Raw genomic sequence first — 26,086 nt, 5'->3', positions numbered from 1 at the left:
TATTCCCTTGCCCTATTTATTCTTCCTTATAGCATATTTCACTACATGGAATTATTTTTTTATTTGCCTTCCTGGTATTTTTTGCCTTTTCTCACAAGAACATACATTCCCATGAAATCAGGGATCTCATATGTCTTATATACAGATCTCATCTCGGCACCCAGAACAGTGCCCAGCATTCACTAAATGCTTAAAAATTTGCTGACTAACAATTAGCATAACATAGTTCGTAAAGAAAGTGTTCTACATCCTACCTTGGTGAGTACTGTCTGGGACATGAAAAGCTTGCGCATGACCATTTAAGATATATCTATTGGTCCCATTCCATCCAGAGCAAAGGAGAATGAAGAAAACCAGAGACACAAGGAAAATATTATTCTAAAGGACTAATGGACCACATGAACCATGGAAACCATCAGCCTGAGCCCAGAAGATCTTGATGATACCTGGCTACCACCATCTAATGCTCAGACAGGGATCAAAATGGAAGAGTCTCAGAGAAAGCAGAAGAAAAATGTAAATTCAAAAAAAAAAACTGCAAATTCACAAAAAAAGACCAGACTTACTGATCTGACAGACACAGGAGGAATTAGAGGACACCTTGTTAACTCAGAACTGAATTCATTCCCTATGTCCACCTTTCAGCCAAAGATTAGACAGGCCTATAAAACAAACAATAACACATATGAGGAATGTGTTTTAAGTTCAATCAAGTATGAGACCAAATGGGCAACACCTGACCAAAAGCAAAGAAGGCAGTAAGGGACAGGAAAACTGGACCAATGGACTTGTGGAATCTGGGGTAGAAGGGGGAGAGTGCTGACACATTGTGGGGATTGCAACCAATGTCACAAAACAAATTGTGTATAATTTTTTTAATGAGAAACTTTCACTTAAAGCACAATAAATTAAAGTGTGTGTGTATACACATATATTTATATATATTACATACATATGTATGAGGAAACCCTGGTGGCATAGTGTTTAAGTGCTACGGCTGCTAACCAAGAGGTCGGTAGTTCAAATCCACCTGGTGCTCCTTGGAAGCTCTGTAGGGAAGTTCTACTCTGTCCTATAGGGTCGCTATGAGTTGGAATCGACTCAACGGCAGTGGGTTTTACATATATATACATATATATATATAAATGTATAAATGTATTTGTTGTCTAAAACCAAACCAAGCCAGTTGCTCTCTCATTGTTTCTGACTCATGGCCATCCTATGTGTTTCAGAGTAGAAGGTTTGGCTCTGATCTTTTCAGAAGTAGATCTCTAAGTATTTCTTTGAAGGTATCTCTGCTGGACTTGAACCACCAACCTTTCAGTTAATAGTGCAGCACTTAACTGTTTGAGCCACCCAGGAAATCTATTTTTTGAATAGATGAATGAAATTTGGCTGTGTCATTGATTTAGCCACAAACACATGAAGCGTGAGGATGCCACAAAGATACACATAACCACACACAGAGACAAACGCTTATACTCCTTCAGATGCTTCTCCTTGCTTTGGTGATAAAGACGAAGCTCTTTAAATAATGTTTTGCACAACGTAGTTTCCACCTACCTCTCCAACACCGTCTTAAACCACACTCCCCTCAGTCTCAGCACTCTAGCTGCACCAACCTCCTTTCTGTCCCTTGTACTCAGCAAGCTCCTGCACATTAAAGTGGTTTTGCTATTTGCACACCTCAGTAGGCTCTCTCTTTCCTCTTGTCCAACTTAAATCCCACCAATCACTCATATATTATTAGAACAAGAGTTATTTCCTCATAGAAACATTTTCTGATTTCCCTAAATAGGTCAAATCTCCCTATTTAATTAAGACATTCATGAATGAATGAAAGGAAATGAATGAATGCTAAGGATGTCGTTAATGAAGATTGAGCCTCTGAGAACATCTGAGTATTGGAAACTTATCTTTACTTGCTGCTATGGTATTTCAAATTAATTAAAACCCATGTGGAGTTACTCATCAGTCACAGTCCCCAACTGCAAGGGATGCAGTCAGAGAGACGGAAGGGACCAGCAGGCTTCACGTGCTTTCCATCACCATAATGGTGACAGAGATAAAGCTGACATTGTAGAAGTTACCAGAGCTTCTATTTACCTACTGATATTTACTGTGTTCCCCCAGGACAGCCATTTACTTCAGATAAGGTAGGTTTGACAACACGCTGAACATTAAAAGGAAAAGTGCCTCGATAAAATGAAAACAACACCGTGTCCTGGTGAGGGGAAGAGACGGATGGGCTATATATAAATGTGAGTTCATTAAACATTGGAAAACAGCATTGACTGCCACAAGGGTGGTATGGCAGGCACTATGTCATCTTCATGAGCTTGCCTTCTAAATATCATTTACAAAAAAATGCCAAGTGAGAAGGTTATTAGGAAAAACAATTAAAAGGCATATACTGAAAAGAGAGAATTTAGAAGATTGCCTTGAATGCCAGTTAGTTAAATAGATGCCTATTCATTAATTCAAAAAGGAAAGAAGCACACTTCTATAATTTCAGAAACTGTCAGGTCATTGAGCAACTAGCTGGCAGGTCACTGAACAAAACTGTCCAAGCACCTACAATGTTTCCTTGCCTGAGTGAGATCCAGAGCCCATGGAGAAGTAGAGGATAGGGTCACTACTCTTAATATTCATGCAATTAGTCTGCACTCACAGTCTCTGGTTGGCACAAATGGTCTGCACACGGCTAATAACTTAAAGGTTGGTGTTTCAAACCCACCCAGCAGTACCACAGAAGAAAGGCCTGTTAATCTGCTTTTGTAAATATTACAGCCAAGAAAACCCTATGGAGTAGTTCTACTCTGTAATACACGGCGTTCCCATGGGTCAGAATCAACATAACAACAGGTTAGTCAGTACTCAGACTCCGTTGTTCAAGCATTAATTATACAAGGCCCTGTGTACTCAAAAGGCAAAGCCTGAGTGCCCTCTAGTTAAAGAGGAGCCAATCGCTAGAATGTCTGTCACACAGCACAATAAAGGCATATACTACAATAGGTACCAGCTCATCTTGTGTCTCTCCTGTCATCCTTAATTAAATATGATTGAATCCATCTCACTCATTAAGGAATCATTTTTGCTCTGTCATCAGTTTTACTTGTGAACAATCCTAGAACTACAACCTTACTGTCTATTCTCCAGCCAGATGGCCACCTGTGCCCTCAGCTATGTCTCTCACTCTAACATGGTTCTCTTTGCTCATGAGCACTCTGTGGCTCCTCAGGAAACTGACATTGACATTCAGTAAGCATCTTCTGAGTCAGGTACTTTCCAGCCAGCTCCAAACTCTCAAACACAGCCAAACAGTAACACTATTGAAGCTTCCTGGCATGAAAAAGCAATATAACAACGTCCTTTGAAATGTCAGAGGATAATATAAGTTAGATGTGTTTTAACCAATAGAAAGGCTTATACTGAATTAAATAATGGTTATTCCAAGCTTACTTTCACTCAAGTCCTAGGTTGTATCTGTGTATACTGGGTATGTCAAGGATCATAAACTTAATTTTCAAAACAATTTCAGTTCTCACTAATACAAAAATAATTATTTATTTATTCAATAAATATTTTTTGTACAAGTACTTCCTACGTATATGGGTTTAATAGCAAAGGAGACAGTCTGTTCTCAACAATTTTATAGTTCACTGATGGTTGAAGAGATGTGACACAGTCTATTATGCTGCAAAACAATAAGTGTTCTCATGGGGGCAAATGTAGGGATTAGGGAAGTAAGTAAAAGTCATTGAACTCTACCTTGACCAATCATAGAGAACTTCCTTAAAGAAGTGAAGTTTCAGTCAAGACCTAAAGTAAGGCTATGATTTAGGCAGACAAGTGGGAGGGTAGCTTCAGGGGAAGTAGACAAGAAAAGATCATTCAGACAGAGAGAACAATGAGCCATCTTGCTTCTGAAGTCTCAAAATTAAACAATGTTCTGAAATTCTGGGAATCACTAGGATAAAAAATAGATCAAAGAGGCTCAAAATTGTCATTCTACACAGAAACAGGGAAATACATATACATGGCTGTTCTTTTATATACATAATTGTCATGTAGGTTAGGTTTGTAGTGATTAGCGGTCAAGTTTGACTTAATAGATTATACTTAAGTTGTCTCCTAAGGCAATGACAAAGAGATAAACAGGAGGCTATTAATAATATATGGCACATTTGATAGAATTCAGACCTCAGCTCTTAAACAAGCAAATAAAAATACAAAATCTTTACCAGAAGCAGGGAAATAATTCTCCTATGGACTCAAATAATTTGGCAAGTGAAATAGGATCCACATCAAAGATAATTGGGGCCAATGAAGATAAATAGGCCAATTTGTTTTGTTCTTTCTTCTTTACCACATGTAAATACTTATTTTTTAAGTCAACATTTATCTCCTCCAAAATACTTAGCACAAAGAGTATTAAATGATCTAAATGAAGTCATTTTTCCAAAAGTAAGAACAGACAAGAAGAAAGAGTGATTTTAACTCTGCGTGGCAATTTTTATGACAAATTAGGACACAGGGAATACATGAGAGCAAGGAAAAAAGTGGCCCAGTTGAAATAGAAGGAAGTTCACAGCTTGTGATGCTTAACGTTACGTATCAGCTTGGCTAGGCTATGATTCTCAGTCATATAGCAAACACTATTTTTGTACCTCCATAATCAAATATAATGTAATCACATTACAGGATGTGATCTGATGTGATCAGCCAATCATTTGAAAGGGGAGTTTCCTTGGGGGTGTGGCCTGCCTCAGGATATAAATGGATGTCCTGGCAAAGCTCGTCGTTTCTTGATCCTGCAATCTTCTCTTTGTCTGACCTCTGGTTGCTGGGGCATAAACTTGCAGAAGACTCTGTCCTGCTGCCTGACCTGAAGATTTAGGATTCACCAGCCTCCGAAATCTGGTAACCCAGGAGAGGTCTTCAGCCTGCCATCTGACCTACAGGTTTAGGACTTGCCAGCCCCCCCAAAAAATATATACTTAAATACATACTTATATTTATTTATTTAGAGATATATATATAGGAGCCCTAGTGGAGCAATCCTTAAGAGCTGGGCGGCTAACTAAAAGGTTGGCAGCTTGAATCTACCAACCACTCCTTGGAAACCCTATGGGGCAGTTCTGCTTTGTCCTATAGGGTTGCTATAAGTTGCTATAACAACAATAACATATATATATACACATATGTATGTATGTGTGTATATGTATATACATCTCCCTGGTTTTGCACCTGTAGAGAACTCAAACTAAGACATAACTTCTCTAAGTTCACACTTTGACTTTGTTAAATCATGCTTGGGAATTCTAGGTAGAGAAGTTGGGAAGTGCATTCTGGTTCTAGTGAAGATCATGAGCAAACCCACAGAGATATGAAAGCACAGACTGTTAAGGACCTCCATATAGGTTAGTATAGCTGGGCTAGTTCAGGTGTGGGAATGGCAGAATGTAAGAACAGGTGAGTAAGGAGTAGTAGGATCAGGCAGACAGGAAAGCATTATTGCCATGCTTGAAGTTTGGGCTTTATCTCATAGTCAGTGTGGAGCCATTGTGGAATTTTGAAGAAAATAAACCAATATGATCATAATTGCATTTTTGAGGGTCATTCAAATGTAGTGGAAGAATTTAAATGGAATGATCTAGAACAAAACAAGAAATATGAAATCAGGCCCCAACCTTCGACCTTAGATTATTTAAATAAGTCAGTGGTAATTGGGGTAGGTAGTAGAGTATGAATTTAAGGGACATTTAAAAGGTAGAATAACACAAATCGTTGAAAATGGGTGATGGTGAACATAGACACTGGCCGAAATTCAAGGCTCATGCTCTCAGTGTAATATCATGAGAAAAAGGCAACAAAGTATTTGAAATAATAACTGCACTGCCATGATTTATGGTTACTGTAGGCCAAATACCACCACTGACTTAAATGATCACAAATTATACGGTGCTACTTCTCTCTCAGGAATAGAGACAGAAAGAAAATGCATACACATGTGGACACACACGCACACACACAAATCACAGAAAAGAAGTACAAGTTAGGGAGGAAGAAATAGAAAATCCTGTAAACTTTTCAGATATTTATGGAATATAAACCACTTTCCCATAAATTAATTTGTGATTTATTTTAAAAAAAAAAAAAACCAAGGCAAATCAAAGAGAATATCTTAGAAAACACAAATGATTGTAGGTTAAAAAAAATCATTTAAAATAAGTATTCACTGTACAAAATCTGCTTGATAATTTTGGCTAAAGGCTATAGATAATACGGAGCAATAAGAGCAGGTAGCTTAGCATTTCCACCAGGCAAAAAGAAAGAATTCATCAAGAAACAGTGTGCGGATGTACAGCTAAATAAACAACTAGACAGAAACACCGCTGTTCAAGTGCTGTTTATATAGCTAAACCAAGCTGGGTGACTTACAGTAGGAGAAGGAAGTGCTAAATATATAACAGCCTGGGGCCTTACTGGACCCAAATAATAGTTATTTCTGAGTAGGTCAAAAAAGAGTCAATAAAAAAGAAAGAAGGAATGGTTCATAGCAGGCTAATAATGCCTTTCTGGGATAAACCTGGGTTTCAAATAGCCAGAATCAAATACTTAAATTTCAAATACTTTGTTATGGACCACCAGTTCTTAAACCAACTGTTGGATAGCTAGAAAACTGATGAACTCTGCAAACCAGAAGTATCCTTAGTATTAACCTATGTTAGTGTTCTCAAATGGATAGAAGCATCACCTATAATGGAATCACAGGGAAGCTTATTAAATGCAGGTAACTGGGCACCACCCCAAGACCTAAGAAATCAGAATTTCTAAATGAGAAGCTTGAGAATTTAAATTTTAAATCAAACTTCCCAGTAATTTTTATGTCTTTTAAAGTATGAAAACAGTTACATCTGAAATGAAGCAAAAATTAAATGTGTGTGTGTGTTATCAATTACAGGCCAGAATGATAAGATTGTAGCACAGCAAACAAGTGTTTAAACAGATAAGCAACACTATATAATAATGGCATAAACTGCTTAGAAAGTAGACTCTGTTGAGTTACAATCAGCAGGAATAGAAGAAAAAACATGCAATGTAATGATTAGATAATATGAGACGTAGTCTACAATCAAGTGCCAAATTGGGTGGTACAAAAAATCTTCAATGAGGTGAATCAAAAGATAGACTTCTGTGATCAGGACAAGACAAGGATGCCCACTTTCACCACTGCTATTCAACATTTTACTATAAGTCCTAGCAAGACTAATTTGCCAGGAAAAATAAATAAAAGACATCCAAAGAAAAAGTAAAACTATCTCTGTTCACAGATACCATGACAGTATATATAGAAAATTCCAAATAATCCACAAAGAAGCTATTAGAGCTAATAAACAAATGTAGCAAAGCTTCAGGGTACAAGATCAATACATAGGAATCAGTTGTGTTTCTATACACCAGCAACAAATGATTTGAAAAGAAAATTCAGAAAATAATTATTTTCAATAGCATTTAAAAGAATAAAATATCTAGGAATAAATTTAACCAAGAATGTGTAAGATCTTCACACTGAAAACTATGAAACAGTGCTGAAAAAAATTAAAGAAAATCTAAATAAATAGAAAGACGTCCTCCTGTGCTCATGCATTGGAAGACTTAATATTGTTAAGATGTCAATTCTATCCAAAGCTACCTACAGACACAACACAATTCGTAATAAAATTCCAACAGCCATTTTTGCAGAAGTGGAAAAACTAATCCTCAAATTCATTAGGAATTGCAAAAACAATTTTGGAATATAAAAGAACAAAGTAGGAGAGCTCACACACCTGCTTACAAACATATTACAAAGTTGCAGAAATCAAAATAGTGTGATAATAGCATAAGGATCAACCTATAGAATAATAGATTATAATTACAAATCTAGAAATAAAATCCATATATCTATGGCCAATTGATTTTTGATAAGAGTGCCAAATCTACTCAATTTGGAAAGAATAGTCTTTTTAATAAATGGTGCAGGAACAATTTGATTTTTACTTGCAAAAAATCAAGATGTACCCCTACCTCACACCATAAACAGAAATTAATTCAAAATGATCAGTGACCTAAATATAAAAACCATAAAATTCTCAGAACAAAACATATAGGTAAAGTTTCAGGACCTTCTTTTAGGCAATAGATTTTAAAATATGACACCAAAAGCATGAGCAACAAGAGAAAAAAATAAGCTGGACTTCATCAAAATTAAAAACTTTTGTGCTTCATGAAAGTGAAAAAACAACCTACCAAATGGCAGGAAATATTTGGAAACCATATATCAGATAAGGGTTTAATATCCAAAATATATAAAGAACTCTTAAAACTCAACAACAAAAGCACAAACTACCCAATTAAAAAATGGGCAAAGAACTTGAATAGATATTTCTCCAAAGATGATATACAGATGGCCAATAAACACACAAAAACATGCTCAAAATCATTAGCCTTTGAGTAAATGCAGATCAAAAGCAGGAGATTCCCCTTCACACCCACTAGGATAAAAAACAATAAGCCAAAGCCACTGCTGTTAAGTCAATTCCAACTCAGAGCAACCCTAAAGGACAGAGTAGAACCGCCACGTAGAGTTTTCAAGGCTGTAATCTTTACAAATTAGACTGTCACATCTTTCTCCCACAGAGTAGCCTTAGGGCTAGCAGCCAAGTGCTTAATACCTGCACCACCAGGGCTCCTTATCCCAGGATGACTATTATTAAAAAAGGAAAATAAAAGTAACAAGTATTGGGAAGGATATGGATAAGTTGAAACACTTATGCATCACTGGGAGGGGGAGTGTAAAATAGTGCATCAGCCATGGAAAATAGGTTGGAGGTTCAAGTTAAACATAGAATTACCATATGAGCCAGCAGTCTACTCCTCCTTGTATACCTGGAAGACTAGAAAGCAGCCACTCAAACATGTTTATTGAAAAATTTTTCATAATAGCCCAAAGGGGTAAAAAACCCAAATGACCATCAATAGATGAGCAAATAAAACGTGGCATATTCATTCAATGGAATATTATTCAGCCATAAAGAGAAATGAAGTTCTGATACATGTTACTGTATGGATGAACCTTGAAAACATGATGCTCAGTGAAATAAGCCAGATACAAAAGAACAGACGTTGTATGATCCCACTTATATGAAATATCTGTTGTTTTGTTAGGTGCCTTTGAGCCGGTTCGGACTCATAGCGACCCTATGCACAACAGAAAGAAACACTGCCCTGTCCTGCGCCATCCTTAAAATCCTCGCTATGCCTGAGCTTATTGCTGCAGCCACTGTGTCAGTCCGCTTGTTGAGGGTCTACCTCTTTTCCACTGACCCTGTACTTAGGAAATATCTAGAACAGGCAAATACTTAAAGACTATAGTATATTAGTGCATACCAGTGGCTGGAGGTGAAGGGACTCGGGAGTTAAAAAAAAAAAATTTAATAGCGATCATGTGTATGTTAACTCCACAGTAGAGGTACTAATAGCTAGAGAGAGTATTCCTTCTCTTCTTTTACATGCTTATTAGAGCAATAGTTAACGCTATGGGGAGAACATTTCTCTAGTATGTAAAAAAAAAAAAAAAATGGACTTCATGATTTCTTCTCCTCTGATTGCATCCCTTCAAGTAATTGAGATCACTATACAACAATATACGAGTAACTAATTATACTTAAGGGAGCCCAGGTGGTGCAGTGTTTAAACACTGGGCTGCTAACTGAAAGGTAGGTGGTGGGAACCCACCAGCTGCTTGACAGTAGAATGGTATGGCAGTCTGCTTCGGTATAGATTACAGTCTTAGAAACCCTGTGGGGCTGTTTAACTCTGTCCGATAGGGTCGCTATGAGTTGAAATTGACTTGACAGCAACGGGTCTTTTTTTTTTTTTTAAATCAGGTTGCTATGAGTCAGAATCAACTCAATGGCAATGGGTTTTAATGGTTAAACTTTTTTTTTAATTACAACGTGAAATATCTGTTGAAGAATTTGGGATAGGACATTTATTAATTTCTAAAGATAATTAAAATATGTTCTTTGAACAAAAAACAAAACAATAAATACACGCACTTAGTATAATATTATAGCAGATAATCCCTTTAAGGAAAATAGTTTCTTCTATTTACCTTCTATTCATAGTCTATCATCAGACTATGAATCTCTTTCAAAGATATACTAGTGACTAGGTGGGACTTGAAACAGATACTAAACTTCATCCTTTTTTGGGGGGAGGGACTTTCATGAAGGGGTGCGCTGACTGGGGTCAGATTTATTAGGTGATGTTACTTGTCAATTAAATACTACAGGACTTTGTAGGCTTACGAATATATGTATATGTTGCAAACCCTGAAACCATAAACTCTCCTAATTATTGTGAAATCCATTCTCATAGACCATGAATCTAGCATGAAATTGTACCTGAACTTTTTGAAATGAAACCTACAACATTAGTTTGTAAAGACATAGACATAATTTACCAATTTGCTCTAATTTAGACTAGCAAATCCTCCCCTCCTGATGGGCACTGTTGAGAGCAAAATGAATGAAAACCGTATTATTGTCTACTTCTTCCTCTGCAAAGAGTCATTGTAAGCTTGGACAAGTAGGTACTTGACAGATTTTGATATTATCAATGGTGTTTATTTAGTTAATGCTTCTGGTGGGACAATTTTTGATCCAGATTCTTATGAGTGTTCTATAGGAAGGACAGCTTACAAATTTTAAAATCTAAAACTTCCTCCCTAAATAGATAAAAAAAATAGATAAATAAATAATCAGACTCAGCTCTTAAAGATTAGAGTTGCTTCTAGATCCTGAATTCCCACCTACCAGTCAATTCCATTCTTAGCAGGAAGGCACAGAGTGGCAAAGAATACATTTAACCTATTGCTTTGCCTTATTCTATTTTGAAATTAGTTGTCTTTGTGCCTAACACAAAACCTGTGCCCAACACACATTCTGGGTTACACACGTATTTTTTTCTCCCCAGATGACCAGCAACAACTAGAGGACTGAAAGAGCTGATCTCAGGTGTGACTATGAAAGAAGTAAAGTCTGACTATCTACTTCGGAAAATCAGCCACTGAAACCCTATGGATCACAACAGCCCAATGCACGCCTGATTACGGGGATGGCACAGGACCCAGTGGTATTGCATTCCACTGTGCCTGGGTTTCAGATGAGTCTGGGGCCACTTCCACAGCAGCTAACAACAACCACTAATTAGGTAGCCTCTGTGTTGGGGCCAGAGTTAAATGCTTGCTTGCTTCAGAACTTACTTGAAGAGTTATAAAAGTCATGTCAGAGGTTTACTGTTTATTTTAAGGTTTGTTACAGTGGAAACTTATTAATAGAACAAAAATGTCTATGATTTAGAAAATACTTTGGTTTACACTGTCTTCATCAGTTTCGATATAATTTTAACATAATATGAAAAAGACCCTTTTTATTTCTATAGACCAAAAAAAAAAAAAAGAATTTTTCACAGAGTACTTCTGGTCACTGTTATCTATTGAATTGTATCCCCCCTAAAAAAGATATATTAAATTCCTAACCCTTAATACTTGTGATGAGACCTCATACCACCAAGAAAGCAGCCCTGGGAGAAGATAGCATCCTTTGAACAGGGTTCTTGCACAGAGAAGTTGTTCCCCAATGTCTCCGTCAGTTTGTCATACAATGGGGGCTTGCATGTTGTGATGCTGGAAGCTATGGCACTAGTATTCAGAAACTAGTAGGGTCACCTGTGGCAGACAGGGTTCAGCTGAGCTTCCAGACTAAGGCTAGGAAAAAGGACCTGGCAGTTTAGTTCTGAGAAGAATTAGCCAGAAAAACCTTATGAAGAGCAGTGGAACATTGTCTGATACAGTGCTGGAAGATGGGCCCCCCAGCTTGGAAGGTATTCAAAAGACAATTAGGGAAGAGCTGTCTCCTCAAAGTAGAGTTGACCTTAGTGATGTGGATGGAGTCAAGCTTTTGGGACCTTCATTTGCTGAGGTGGCACCACTCAAAATGAGAAGAAACTCCTGTAAACATCCATTAATAACTGGAATGTGGAAACTGTGAAGCATGAATCTAGGAAAACTGGAAATCATCAAAAATTAAATGGAGCACATAAACATTGATATCCTAGGCATTAGTGAGCTGAAATGGACTGGTATTGGTCATCTTGAATCAGGCAATCACATCGTCTACTCTGCCAGGAATGACGAATTGAAGAGGAATGGCATCACATACATCATCAAAAGGAACATTTCAAGATCTATCCTGAAGTACAACACTGTCAGCAATAGGATAATATCCATACACCTCAAGAAAGACCAGTTAATATGACTACTATTCAAATTTACACACTAATCACTAAGACCGAAGATGAAAAAATTGAAGATTTTTACCAGCTCCTGCTGTATGACATTGATCGAACATGCAAGCAGAGTGCATTGATAATTACCAGTGACTGGAATGCAAAAGTTGGAAACAGAGAAGAAAGATCAGTAGTTAGAAAATATGGCCTTGGTGATAGAAACGATGCTGGAAATCTCATGGTAGAATTTTGCAAGACCAATGACTTCTTCATTACAAATACCTTTTTCCAACAACATAAAGGGTGACTATACACGTGGACCTTGACAGATGGAATACACAGGGATGAAATCAACTACATCTGTGGAAAGAGACGATAGAAAAGTTCAGTATGATCAGTCAGAACAAGGCCAGGGGCCGACTGTGGAATGGACCATCAATTGCTCATATGCAAGTTCAAGTTGAAACTGAAGAAAATTTGAAAAAGTCTACAAGAGCCCAAGTATGACCTTGAGTATATCCCACCTGAATTTAGAGACCATCTCAAGAATAGATTTGACGAGTTGAACACTAATCACTGAAGACCAGACGAGCTGTGGAATGATCTTAAGGACATCATACATGAAGAAAGCAAGAGGCCATTAAAAAGACAGAAAAGAAAGAAAAAATCAAAATAGTTGTCTGAAAAGATTCTGAGCCTTGCTCTTGAACATCAAGCAACTAAAGTAAAAGGAGGAAATGATGAAGTAAAAGAACTGAATGGAAGATTTCAAAGGGTGACTGGAGAAGACAAAGTAAAGTATTATAAAGACATGTGCAAAAAGCTGGAGGTAGAAAACCAAAAGGGAAGAACACACTCCAGATTTCTCAAGCTGAAAGAACTAAAGAAAAAATTCAAGCTCCAAGTTGCAATATTAAATGATGCAGGAAGCATCAAAAGAAGATTGAAGAAATAGAGTCATTGTACCCAAAAGAATTGGTCAACATTCAAATATTTCAAGAGGTAGCATATGATTAGGATGGTATTAAAAGTACTGAAGGAAGAAATCCAAGTTGCACTGAAGACATTGGCAAGAAACGATGCTCCAGAAATTGACAGAATATCAATTGAGATGTTTCAACAATCAAATGTAGTGCTGGAAGTGCTCACTCATCTATGCCAAGAAATTTGGAAGACAGCTACCTGGCCAACTGACTGGAAGAGATCCATATTTATGTCTATTCCTGAGAAAGGATCCAACCGAATGCAGGAGTTATTGACCAATACCATTATCACATGTACGCAAACTTTTCCTGAAGATCATTCAAAAGTGGCTGCAACAGTATGTTGACAGGGAACTGCCATATATTCAAGCCAGATTCAGAAGAGGATGTGGAACCAGGGATATCATTGCTGATGTCAGATGGATCCTGGCTGAAAGTAGAGAATACCAGAAGGATGTTTACCTGTGTTTTATTGACTACACGAAGGCATTCAACTATGTGGATCATGACAAATTATGGATAACATTGCAAAGAATGGGAGTTCCAGAACACTTAATCGTGTTCATGAGGAACTGGTACGTAGATTAAGAGGCAGTTGTTTGGAAAGCACAAGGAAATGCTTCATGGTTTAAAGTCAGGAAAGATGTGCATCAGGGTTGCAGCCTTTCACCATACCTATTCAATCTTTATGCTGAGCAAATAATCTGAGAAGCTGGACTATATGAAGAAGAATGTGGCCTTAGGACTAGAGAAAGGCTCATTAACAACCTGCAATATGCAGATGACATAATCTTGTTTGCTGAAGGTGAAGAGGACTTGAAGCACCTGCTGATGAAGATCAAAGACCACAGCTTTGGGTATGGATTACATGTCAACATAAAGAAAACAAAATCCTCACAACTGGACCAAAAAGCAACATCATGATAAATGGAGAGAAGATTGAGGTTGTCAAGGATTTCATTTTACTTGAATACACAATCAACATCCATGGAATCAGCAGTCAAGAAATCGTTGCACTGTGCAAATCTGCTGCAAAGGACCTCTTTAAAGCGTTGAAAAGCAAAGATGTCACCTTGAAGACTAAAGCACGCCTGACCCAAGCCATGGTATTTTCAATCACGTCATATGCATGTAAAAGCTGGACAATGAATAAGGAAGACCAAAGAAGAATTGAAACCTTTGAATTGTGGTGTTGGTGAAGAATATTGAATACACTGTAGACTGCCAAAGGAATGAACAAATCTGTCTTGGAAGAAGTACAACCAGAGTGCTCTTTAGAAGCAAGGATGGCGAGACTGCGTCTTACATACTTTGGACATGTTGATGGGAGGGATCAGTCCTGGAGAAGAACATCGTGCTTGGTAAAGTACAGGGTCAGTGGAAAAGAGGAAGACCCTCAACAAGATGGATTGACACAATGGCTGCAACAATGGGCTCAAGCATAACAACAATTGTGAGTATCGTGCAGGACCTGGCAGTGTTTAGTTCTGTGGTACATAGGCTCTCTATGAGTTGGAACTGACTCAAAGTACAACAACAACAATAATTGTGAATGTGACGTTTGGAAACAGAGTCTTTGAAGATGTTGTCAGTTAACATGAGGTCTTATTGGAGTAGCCCTAATCCAAAAAGCGACGTTCTTATAAAAGAGGAGAAGAGGCACAAAAAGATATTTGAAGGAAGTTATCTATGTGAAGACAGATGGAGGCAGAGATATAGAGTGATGCACCTACAAGCCAAGGATTGCAAGCCATCACCAGAAGCTAGGAGAGAAGCATGGAACAGATTTTCCCTCAGAATTTTCAGAAAATATTAACATGCTGACATCCTGCTTTTGTGCTTCTAGACCCCAGTAATGTGAGACAATACATTTATGTTCTCTTAAGCCACTCAGTTTGTGGCACTTTGTTACAACAAGCCCAGGAACTAATACAGTTACAAATGATAAATGACCTCCATGAATGAATAATAAGAAAGAAACACTAACATTGTGATTACTGGGCATACTATTCATCCTTTTTATCCATTGGAGCATTCCTTAAAGGAAAAAAAAAAACAAAACTATGCTTATACATAAAATATTAAGGTTAATAATAATAATAAAGGTCTTTCTGTGGAGCTTTTTGTCAAAGAGAAATTGCAATCTACGTATGTAACACAATAATACCTGCAAAGATGATGTTTCCTTTCATGTCCTGAAAAGTTAAAAGTAGTTTCACCTAAAACTTGTTTAAAAACCAGTATTGAATTGATTGTTGTTGTTGTTAGGTGCCCTCAAGTTGGTTCTGACTCATGGCAACCCTATATACAACAGAAAGAAACACTGACAGGTCTTGTGCCATCCTCACTATCGTTGTTATGCTAGGCCCGTTGTTGCAGCCGCTTTGGCAATCCAGCTCCTTGATAGTCTTCCTGTTTTTTCACTGACCGTCTACTCTACCAAGCATTATGTCCTTCTCTATGGACTGGTCCCTCCTGAAAACATGTCCAAAGCATGTGAGACGAAGTCTTGCCATCTTCCATCCTTGCTTCTAACGAACATTCTGGCTGTACTTCTTCCAAGACAGATTTGTTCATTCTTCTGGCAGGCCATGGTATATTCAAATATTCTTTGCCAACACCATAATTTAAAGGCATCAATTCTTCTTTGGTCTTCCTTATTTATTGTCCAGCTTTTACATGCATATGAGGCAATTGAAAATAACATGGCTTGAGTCAGGTGCACCTCAGTCCTTAAAGTGACATCTTTGCTTTTTAACACTTTAAAGAGATCTTTTGCAACAGATTTGTCCAATGTAATGTATCTCTTGATTTCTTGACTGCTGCTTCCATTAACATTGATTGTGGATCCAAATAAAATGAAATCTTTGACAGCTTAAATCTTTTCTCCGTTTATCATGATGTTCCTTACTGGTCTAGTTGTGAAGGTTTTTGTTTCCTTTATGTTGGGTGTAATACATATTCAAGGCCGTGGACTTTGATCTTCATCAGTAAGTGCTTCAAATCCTCTTCACTTTCAGAAAGCAAGGTTGTGTCATCTGCATATCGCAGGTTGTTAATGAATCTTTCTCCAATCCTGATGCCCTGTTGTTCCTCATATAATCCAGCTTCTCCGATCATTTGCTTAGCATACAGTTTGAAAAAGTCTGGTGAAAGAATACAAGCCTGACTCATACCTTTCCAGACTTTAAACCACCCAGTATCCCCTTGTTCTGTTTAAATGATCTCCTCTTCTTCTCTGTACAGGTTCCTCATGAGCACAATTAAGGATTCTGGAATTTCCATTCTTCACAATGTTATCCATAATTTGTTATGATCCACACAGTTGAATGGCTTTGCATAGTCAACAAAACACATATAAACATCTTTCTGGTATTGTCTACTTTCATCCATGATCCAGCTGACATTAGCAATGATATCCCTGGTTCCATTCCCTCTTCTGAATCCGGCTCAAATTTCTGGCAGTTCCCATAGATGTATTGCTGTAGCCACTTTGGAATGATCTTCACCAAAATTTTACTTGCATGTGATATTAATGATATTTTTCAATAATTCCTGCATTCAGTTGGATCACCTTTCTTGGGAATAGGCATAAATATGGATCTCTTCCAGTCAGTTGGCCAGGTATCTGTCTTCAAATTTCTTGGCATAGATGAGTGAGCACTTCCAGCACTGCATCTGTTTGTTGAAATATCTCAATTGCTATTTCATCAATTTCTGGAAACTTATTTTTGGCCAGTATTTTCAGTGCAGGTTAGACCTTTTCCTTCAGTACCATTGGTTCCTGATCATATGCTATCTCCTGAAATGGCTGAATGTTGACAAATTCTTTTTGGTACAGTGACTCTGTGTATTCCTTCTGTCTTATTTTGATGCTTCTTGAGTCATTTAGTATTTTCCCCACAGACTCCGTCAGTATTGCAACTTAAATTTTGTCTTCAGTTCATTCACCTTCAGAAATGCCGAATGTGGTCTTACCTTTTGGTTTTCTAACTCCAGGTCTTTGAACATTTTATTATAATACTTTGTCTTCTGGAGTCACCCTTTGAAATCTTTTGTTCAGCACTTTCACTTAGTTATTTCTTCTTTTTGCTTTAGCTACTCTACTTTCAAGAGCAACTTACAGAGTCTCTTTTGACATCCATTTTGGTCTTCTCTTTCTTTCCTGCCTTTTTCATGACCTCTTGCATTCTTCATATATGATGTCCTTGACGTCATTCCACAACTTGTCTGGTCTTCAGTCATTAGTGTTCAATGTGTCAAATCTATTCTTGAGGTAGTCTCTAAATTCAGGTGGAATATACTCAATATTGTACTTTGGCTCTCCTGGACTTGTTCTAATTTTCTTCAAATTGAACTTGCATATGAGCAATCGATGGTCTATTCCACAGTCGGCCCCTGGCTTTGTTCTGACTGATGATATTGAGCTTTTCCACCTTCTCTTTCCACAGATGTAGTTGATTTGACTCCTGTGCATACCATCTGGCAATGTCCATGTGTATATTCACCGTTTATGTTTAAAAAACTGAATTGATTAATTAAGGGTAAATTATGCCCCATTTCTCTCCTGGGGACTCAAAAAATCCTGAACCATATGTAAAGTTCACATCTGAATGCTGAGTTTGCTCAAATTTTTTTCATTATAATGCATGCATGGCTATCATAGGTTACACACTTCACATCACTTCAGGACTTACCAGGAGACTTAACATTGAGAGCTTCTTTTTCTTTCTTTTTCTTAGCAGATCTCAGTGCATTTGTGGAATATCTTGTAGACCAAGAAGTTGCTGAAGAACATGGCCTTTGCATGTTTTTTTGCATGGCTGAGGGGAAACTATTCTTTATAAGCAAATCACATGACAGACTCAGTACCCGGAAAAAGAAATTTAGTTAGATGTCTCTCACTTGCTGCATCCTTTGTATATGTGTTTAGCCAAGTGCATGCTTTGCTCCTTCAAATATATTTTTTTAGTCACTTCCCACAGTCTGTTTTTTCATTCCAGGATGTAGCACTGTCAACTTTTGTGGATTAGACCAATTCAGTAATTGTAATAGTTCTGGCTATTCTTATCCATATTTTTTAAGTGTCTGTAGAAAAGGTCTGTGGTACTTAGAAAAAAAAAAAAAGATTTGGCCCTTAATAAAATCTTCCTAATTTGAAACAGATATTTAGGTCATCCGCGTGCCAAAATGGTAATTGAAATAGAAACTCATGTATTTACGGTAGGAATTTTGTCATTTAGCTTTAAAACTAAGAAGTTATATAGCATTTTAAAAAGTCAATTATTTAAGACATGGGCATGAAGAGTGACATTCCTCAAGAAATTTAAGATCATTAAATATAGGCTTATATGTGTGCCTTTTAACCACATTCCAGTTAGGTTAGTCTCCTCCAATTGTGTCAGTTCCTTGGTTTTTCCTTTACTTTTATGATCTTGAAACTTTTGAAAAGTATCTGTAAATTATTTTGGAGAATACTTCTCAATTTGAGTTTGATGTTTTGCCATGATTAAAATGAGATTATGAGAAGAAACGTTTATCTGTAACGATCAATAATTATAATATTATTTATATTTTTATGTGTACATGATGTATTTCATCAGCTTAGGAAAATTCCTGGCATATATTTCTTCAAATACTACTTCTGCTCACCCCCAACTTTCTTTCTCCCTTTCTGAGAATCCACTTACAGATCGGTTTAACTTTTTCATACTATTTCACACCCCTTGTGCTTTTTTGTATATTTTTCATCATTTTTTTCTCTCTTGCTTCAATCTGGATATTTTCTACAGAACTAGTTCCCAATTTTTTATTCTTTTTTAGATGGCTGTAGTGAGTTACTATACCAGCTATTGAGTTTTTTGCTTTATTTAATTATTTTTATAGATTTCAGTTCAATTGTGAAATTCTTCATATTTTTATCTATGGATTAAAATATTAATCATGATTGTTTTAAAACTTATACCTGATAACTCCAATATCTGGATTATTTGTGGGTCTCTTTCTATTGTTTGTTTTCCAGCTTGACTCAAGGTTATTTGGATCAGAATTTTGGAATTCCTAGTGGCATTTTTTTATTGAATGTTGGACATTTTCATGAAAAAATAATATTGAAACTCTAGATATTTTCCTAACCAGTAATTGGCAAATTCCCTGAGCAGAAAAAATAATGGTGAATATAGCATGTAAGTGAGTGTGTTTCCCCTCTCTTAAGGACCTTGGCCCTTCTCATACACTCAAATATATATATATATATATATATATTTTTAATTCAGTTATTCTTGGTGGGAAGGTTAGCCTAATAAAGCAACTCCATTATAGTTGGAAGATAGTTGCAATAGTCATTTTGCTGTCTCAGGCATATGACTGAGTGCATGTGCCAGTACATGCCAGTACAATGTGCCTTCCCACTGTTGAGATCAACTCTTTGGAGTGCTCTCTTCTACCGTCCTTGAAATGAGGATCGCCATCTCAAAGTATCCACTAGCTCTTTCCAAAAGTCCTGCTCACAAAATTCTCCTCCTCTTTTGACTCTTGAGATTTTAAAACCTTAGAAGTTGGTTTTAAATTCTACTCACTTTTTAACCTTGATGACCTATTTTTCCAGGAGTCCTGGTGGGGCAGTGGTTAAGAGTTCAGCTGATAACACAAAGGTTAACAGTGCAAACCCACCAGCTGCTCCACAGAGGGAAGATGGGGCAGACTGCTTCTGTAAGGATTACAGCCTTGGAAGGCCTACAGAGAGGTTCTACTCTGTTCTTTAGGGTCACTATGAGTCAGAGTCAACTCCACAACTGTGGGATTTTTGAGGGTTGGCATGTCCTTCAATTAACTTTGCAATATAACATATTTTTCTTCAGCCTCAATCAAAATCATGACTGATTGAGTCCTTTGAGAATATTCTAGTGCATTTCACTTAAAACATTCATTAAATTTTTAATTTCATATTATCCAGAAAGGTAATGATTTATGTCTGAATCTCAATCTACCTTAATATATATATAGTTTTTCTGTTAAATATCTTTCCTCCTGATGTCAAATATAAAACAAAAGATAAACTGAGAAATTGTACTTTCACTGAGCCATCCTCAACATTGCTTAATTGTTTATAAGTTACTTATCCCTATTACATTTAACATTTAAAATCCTTTTCATTGATTGCCATTAGCTTTTTTGGTCATCCTGGCTTCTTTTTTTTTTTTTTTGCTTTGGTTCTCAGGATTCTACCATAAAAGTTTTGAACCACTCTCATAAGTTTATCTTTTTTTCATCATTTTCATTTTTCTGTCTTAAGCCCAAACTCGAATGGACTTGATCCATACTGGATTCTTCCACAACATACATATTTTATTCTTCACTGAAATGTTTTATTGTTTAATCAAAACCAAAGTTCTGAAAGCCATCTGATCATTTAGAATTTTTGTTTTCCAGAACCTCATGGTATGAATTGAAGCTTCCACTTTCTCTAAAATGTTTTAAATCTAGCTTTTATCATATCACATAATATCTAAGGAGACAAAGCAAGATATTTGTCTACTATACTTATTTATAATATTTTCTTAATTGACAAATTATAGATCATCAGTGAATTTTTACTTTTGCTCACTTTAGTTTTATAATATAAAAATGTTATTTGATATAATGCAATAAAATTTTGCTAAGTTTTTAATCTGTGTAAGATTCAATTGAAATTCTTATTAAGTCTAATGTTCTTGGAAAAAAGTTGCTTGGTATTTATAAGATGATCAGCCACAAATGATGGTTGTTTTTTTGTTTGTTTTTAAACAACTTTCTAATACAATGTCCTATCTATTTTGGGGCACATTCATTACATGACATATTCATTATTATAATTTAACTTTAATGTTGTGCAGGGAATTAAATGGAAATTGTTCCCAAGTTTAATTTATCCTTCAGTAAGCTTATTTGTAAGCTTCAGAAAAGAGGTATTAATAGAGACTATTTTGCAATAAATCTTCATTATCTCCATATGTAAATATCACTGCCTGGTTTAGTCAGTTCACTTAGGAGATTAATGATAATAAATAAGCTCCATATCACACACATAACCAACTGATGTGTCTATTTTTGGATTCTTGTTTAGATGTGGCCATTACATGTCATGTTCTTATAAACTACCTGTTATAAATATCAGCACTGTAAATACAATGGCCTTATCATACATTTCACAAATCTGAAAAGTTACTTGTAGGGAATGTAAATGATTAGACATATTTTAATGTGATGGATGATTTGTTTTTGGTATATACAGAAAGACTCTCTAGCTTTTCATACTGTCAGGAAACTAGAACTATTCAAGAAATATAAGTCCATTGGCTCTGTGTGGTTAAATGATGCTAAGTCTAAAGGGGGGAATGAAACAGAAGGTCTCAATGCTGAGTAAGATACATTTAAAGATCTCATCGAAGAGATCTCAGTGGGATCTCAAGCAATATGCACTGTGGAAGGTCATAGACAAAAACTTCATAATAAGTCTTTCTATCCAGACAATAGTATCCTGCATAATCTGTCCCAAAACTGACACACTAAATAAAAATAACTTGTTTCTAAGTTCACAAATTCCAATACGTCACTTCTATTAATGAGATTTCCAAATCTTTGGTCATGGAAAATAAATAGGATATTGGCTGAAATCCACAGAAATTTTGTGACCTTTATTTGGTGACTTGCTTTAGATACTTATTTTTAAATCTGAACTGACCCTAAGGAATCCAAAGTGACAGTTTAAAATGATTTTCTATTTCTTTCCTGAGCTTAACTTCTGCTTAAGTTCCATAAAACATCCAAAATAAGAGACAAAGTACTAAACAAACAAAAAAAAAGCCCAAAGATTTAGGAAAATTAAATCATCAGCATCTGAAAAAACTGAATGTACATATGTAGGTGGATCTACACAATTTTAAAATACTGCTAAATCACAGTTTACAATATTTTTTAGAGAAAAATGGTGCTAATTAACTAAAACCATGATAATTCAAGTTTTTGTTTCAGTATTGATCTTGGTACTCCTTTGCCACCTCCAAATATTAAAGCACAAAAAATAAGGTGGATAACAAAAAAAAAGGGCAAATTCGAGTGTAATCATAAAATATATTCCCCATAAAGGAATTTAAAATGTTTAGAGTGATGAAGAAATAATAGTCACTTCTTGTGACCATTGCCACTTCTGCTTTATTTATTAATGTATTCAACAACAATGAGTTTCTATCACATGGCTACCAATTTTGCCACCTGGACTAAACAGAAAAAAAAAAAATTATAAATGACTACAGATAGTCCTTCTATGCTTATCATCTTTGGATATTCAGCTTCACAATCATCTCTCTCCCCAGTTCTTCCCGAACCTGAAAAAGTCCCAATTCATTGTGGGGTGGGTAGATGTTTTACAAAAGAGGAAGAGTACTTAAAACACAGACAAGTTATCAAAATTCTTATTTTAAAACTTTTGCATCCACTAAAATGTATTGCCCTACATCAAATTTTTTTTTGTCCTGTCTTCATTATAGCCTTGTTTATTGACTTCATCTGTTGATCACCTGCCATGAACCATCGTTTTATGGATTAAATCAAATAAGCTTGGTTCACCCTCTTCATAATTCTCCTTGCTTCCTCTTCTACCTCCATACAAATAACAACTTTCATAACTACAATTCTCTTATTATCTGATCTTTATATAAAAATGAGAGCCAAGAAGGTAAATTTGCTTTGTGGCAAATTTGTCTTGGAAGAAGCAGAGCCAGAATGGCCTTTAGAAATGAGAAAAGTGAGACTTTGTCTCATGCACTTTGGACATGTTATCCAAGGGGGACCAGTCCCTGGAGAAGGACATCATCCTTGGTAAAGTAGAAGGAGACACTCAACCAGATGGATTGTCACTGGTTGCAACAATGGGCTCAAATATAGCAAAGATTGTGAGGATGGCACAGGATGAGGAAGTGTTTCATTCTATTGTACATAGGGTCACTATGAGTCAGAACTTATTGAACAGCACCTATCAACACCACCAAAGCAACACTGACATCATTCTCAGGCTGAGTTTATCTTGAAGCATTTTCCCTCAACAGTGAGTGCAATAGAGCCTATCAGGGCTAGCTCTGGGTAAAACTGTGAACCTGGGCTACAAAGACTACAAATAAGGACTAGGGCTCTTTTGTCATTGTTGTTGAGAATATACACAGCAAAATATATCCCAGTTCAACAGTTTCCACATGTATAATTCAGAGACATTGATTACATTCTTTGAGTTGTGCTACCATACTCACCTTCTTTTTCTGAGTTGTTCCTCCCTGTCTTAGTTATCTAGTGCTGTTGTAACAGAAATATCACAAGTGGATGGCTTTAACAAAAGAAATTTATTTCCTCACAGGAAAGTAGGCTAGAAGTAAAAATTTAGAGTGTTAGCTCCAGGGAAAGGCTTTTTCTCTCTGCTGACTCTAGAGGAAGGTCCTTGTCATCAATCTTCCCCTGGACAAGGAGCTTCTCCTTGCAGGAACCCTGGGTCCTAATGATGTGCTTCTGGCACTGATATCTTGGTGGTATGAAGTCCTCAACTCCTCCATCTTTCTGCCCACCTCTCTCTTTTATATCCTAAAAGAAACCAGCTCAAGACATAATCTAGTCCCATAGATTGAGCCCTGCCTCATCAACACAACAGCCGCCCATCCCCCCTCATTAAGATCACAGAGGTAGGATTTATAACACATATGAAAATCACATCAGATGACAAAATGATAGGCAATCACACAATACTGGGAATCATGGCCCAGCCAAATTGATACACACATTTTGGGGGGAATATAATCCAATCCATGACACTCCCACATTAACATAAGCTCACTGCCCCCTAAGGTTCCTATCTAATCTTTTGAGTTGATGTTGTTACTTAGATCCCATATGGATAGTTCTTAGAACAGCATAATGCTCCAAGCAGGCATTCTTTACTAGTTAAGCTAAACTATTACTTGGCTTTAAGAAGACCTCAGGGGATGTTTTTTGGTTTAACATTTAAAGATTATCTCAGGGCAATAGTTTCAGGGGTTCATCCAGCCTCCATGGCTCAAGAAAGTCTGGAATCCATAAGAATTTTAAATTCCATTTTACATTTCCCCCCTTTCGGTCAGAATTCTTCTATAAAATCTGTAATCAAGATGTTCAGTAATGGTAGTTGAACACCATCTAGTTCTTCTTCTGGTCTTATGGCAAAACAGGAAGTTGTTCAAGAAGACAATTAGCCACACACTCCATTTCCTCCTCCTATTCCTGACTGTCTTTCCTCTATTGATCCATGATAATAGAAACCAATTATTCTGTCTTGACCGCAGCTCACAAGCTTTTAAGACCCCAGGAACTATGTAACAAACCAGGAGGTAAACTAGAAGCACTAAACACATTTTTAGGCCAATTAACTGTGTGTGATGTCCATGAAACCATGACTCCAAACATCCAAGCCAGGGAACCCGAGGACACATATTATATGACCTCACTTATATACAAAGTCAAGAAAAAGCAAATGGATTAGGACCAAAGTTTAGTTGTGGTTACCGGGGGTGGAAGGAAGGGGAAAAGGAAAGAGTATTACTTATGGAGTACTGAGTTTTAGTTTATGGTGATGTAAAAATTGTATTGATTAAGGATAGGGTTACACAGCCAATTATTTTAAGTGTTATCATAGCTGTACACCTGTAAGAAGTTGAATTGGAAAAGTTGTGTTAGACTACAAAAATGACAGAAAGAAAAAAAAGGACTCATTTTTTGAGTCTTTGTCTTGTGCAAATAAACTGGACAAAATCATAGTTGCCTCCATGTCTCTGCCTGGACCATCACCTCTATTTTCCCAAAATGAAACTTAAAAATAAAAGGCAATAAAGATTAAATTTACATTAAATATGTAGGACCATTGACTAATTCTTTTTGGAATAATGACTCTGTGTATTCCTTCCATCTTCTTTTAATGCTTCCTGCGTTGTTTAATAATTTCCCCACAGAATCCTTCACAATTGCAATTCGAGACTTGAATTTTTTCTTCAGTTCTTTTACCTTGAGAAATGCAGAGTGTGTTCTTCCCTTTTGATTTTCTATCTCCAGCTCTTTGCACATGTTATTATAATACTTTGTCTTCTCGAGCTGCTGTTTGAAATCTTCTGTTCAGTCCTTTTACTTTATCAATTCCTCCTTTCACTTTAGCTGCTCGACGTTCAAGAGCAAGTTTCAGAGTCTCCTCTGACATCCATCTTGGTTTTTTCTTTCTTTCCTGTCTTTTCCATGACCACTTGCTTTCTTCGTGGAAGATGTCCTTGATGTCATTCCACAACTCATCTGGTCTTCAGTCACTAGTGTTCACTGCATCAAATCTGTTCTTCAGATGGTTTCTAAATTCGGGTGGGTTATACTCAAGGTCATATTTTGGCTTTCTTGGACTTGCTCTGATTTTCGTCACTTTCAGCTTGAACTTGCATATGAGCAATTGATGGTCTGTTCCACAGTCGGCCCCTGGCCTTGTTCTGACTGATGATATTGAGCTTTTTCATAGTCTCTATCCACAGATGTAGTCAATTTGATTTCTGTGTGTTCCATCTGGTGAGGTCCATGTGTATAGTCACTGTTTATGTTGGTGAAAGAAGGTATTTGCAATGAAGAAGTCGCTGGTCTTGCAAAATTCTATCACTCTATCTCCAGCATTGTTTCTATCTCCAAGGCCATATTTTCCAACTACTGACCCTTCTTGTTTCCAACTTTTGCATTCC

This window comes from Loxodonta africana, chromosome 2 (assembly GCF_030014295.1).
Source record: "Loxodonta africana isolate mLoxAfr1 chromosome 2, mLoxAfr1.hap2, whole genome shotgun sequence".
Taxonomy (NCBI): domain Eukaryota; kingdom Metazoa; phylum Chordata; class Mammalia; order Proboscidea; family Elephantidae; genus Loxodonta; species Loxodonta africana.
This window is presented reverse-complemented; position numbering follows the sequence as displayed.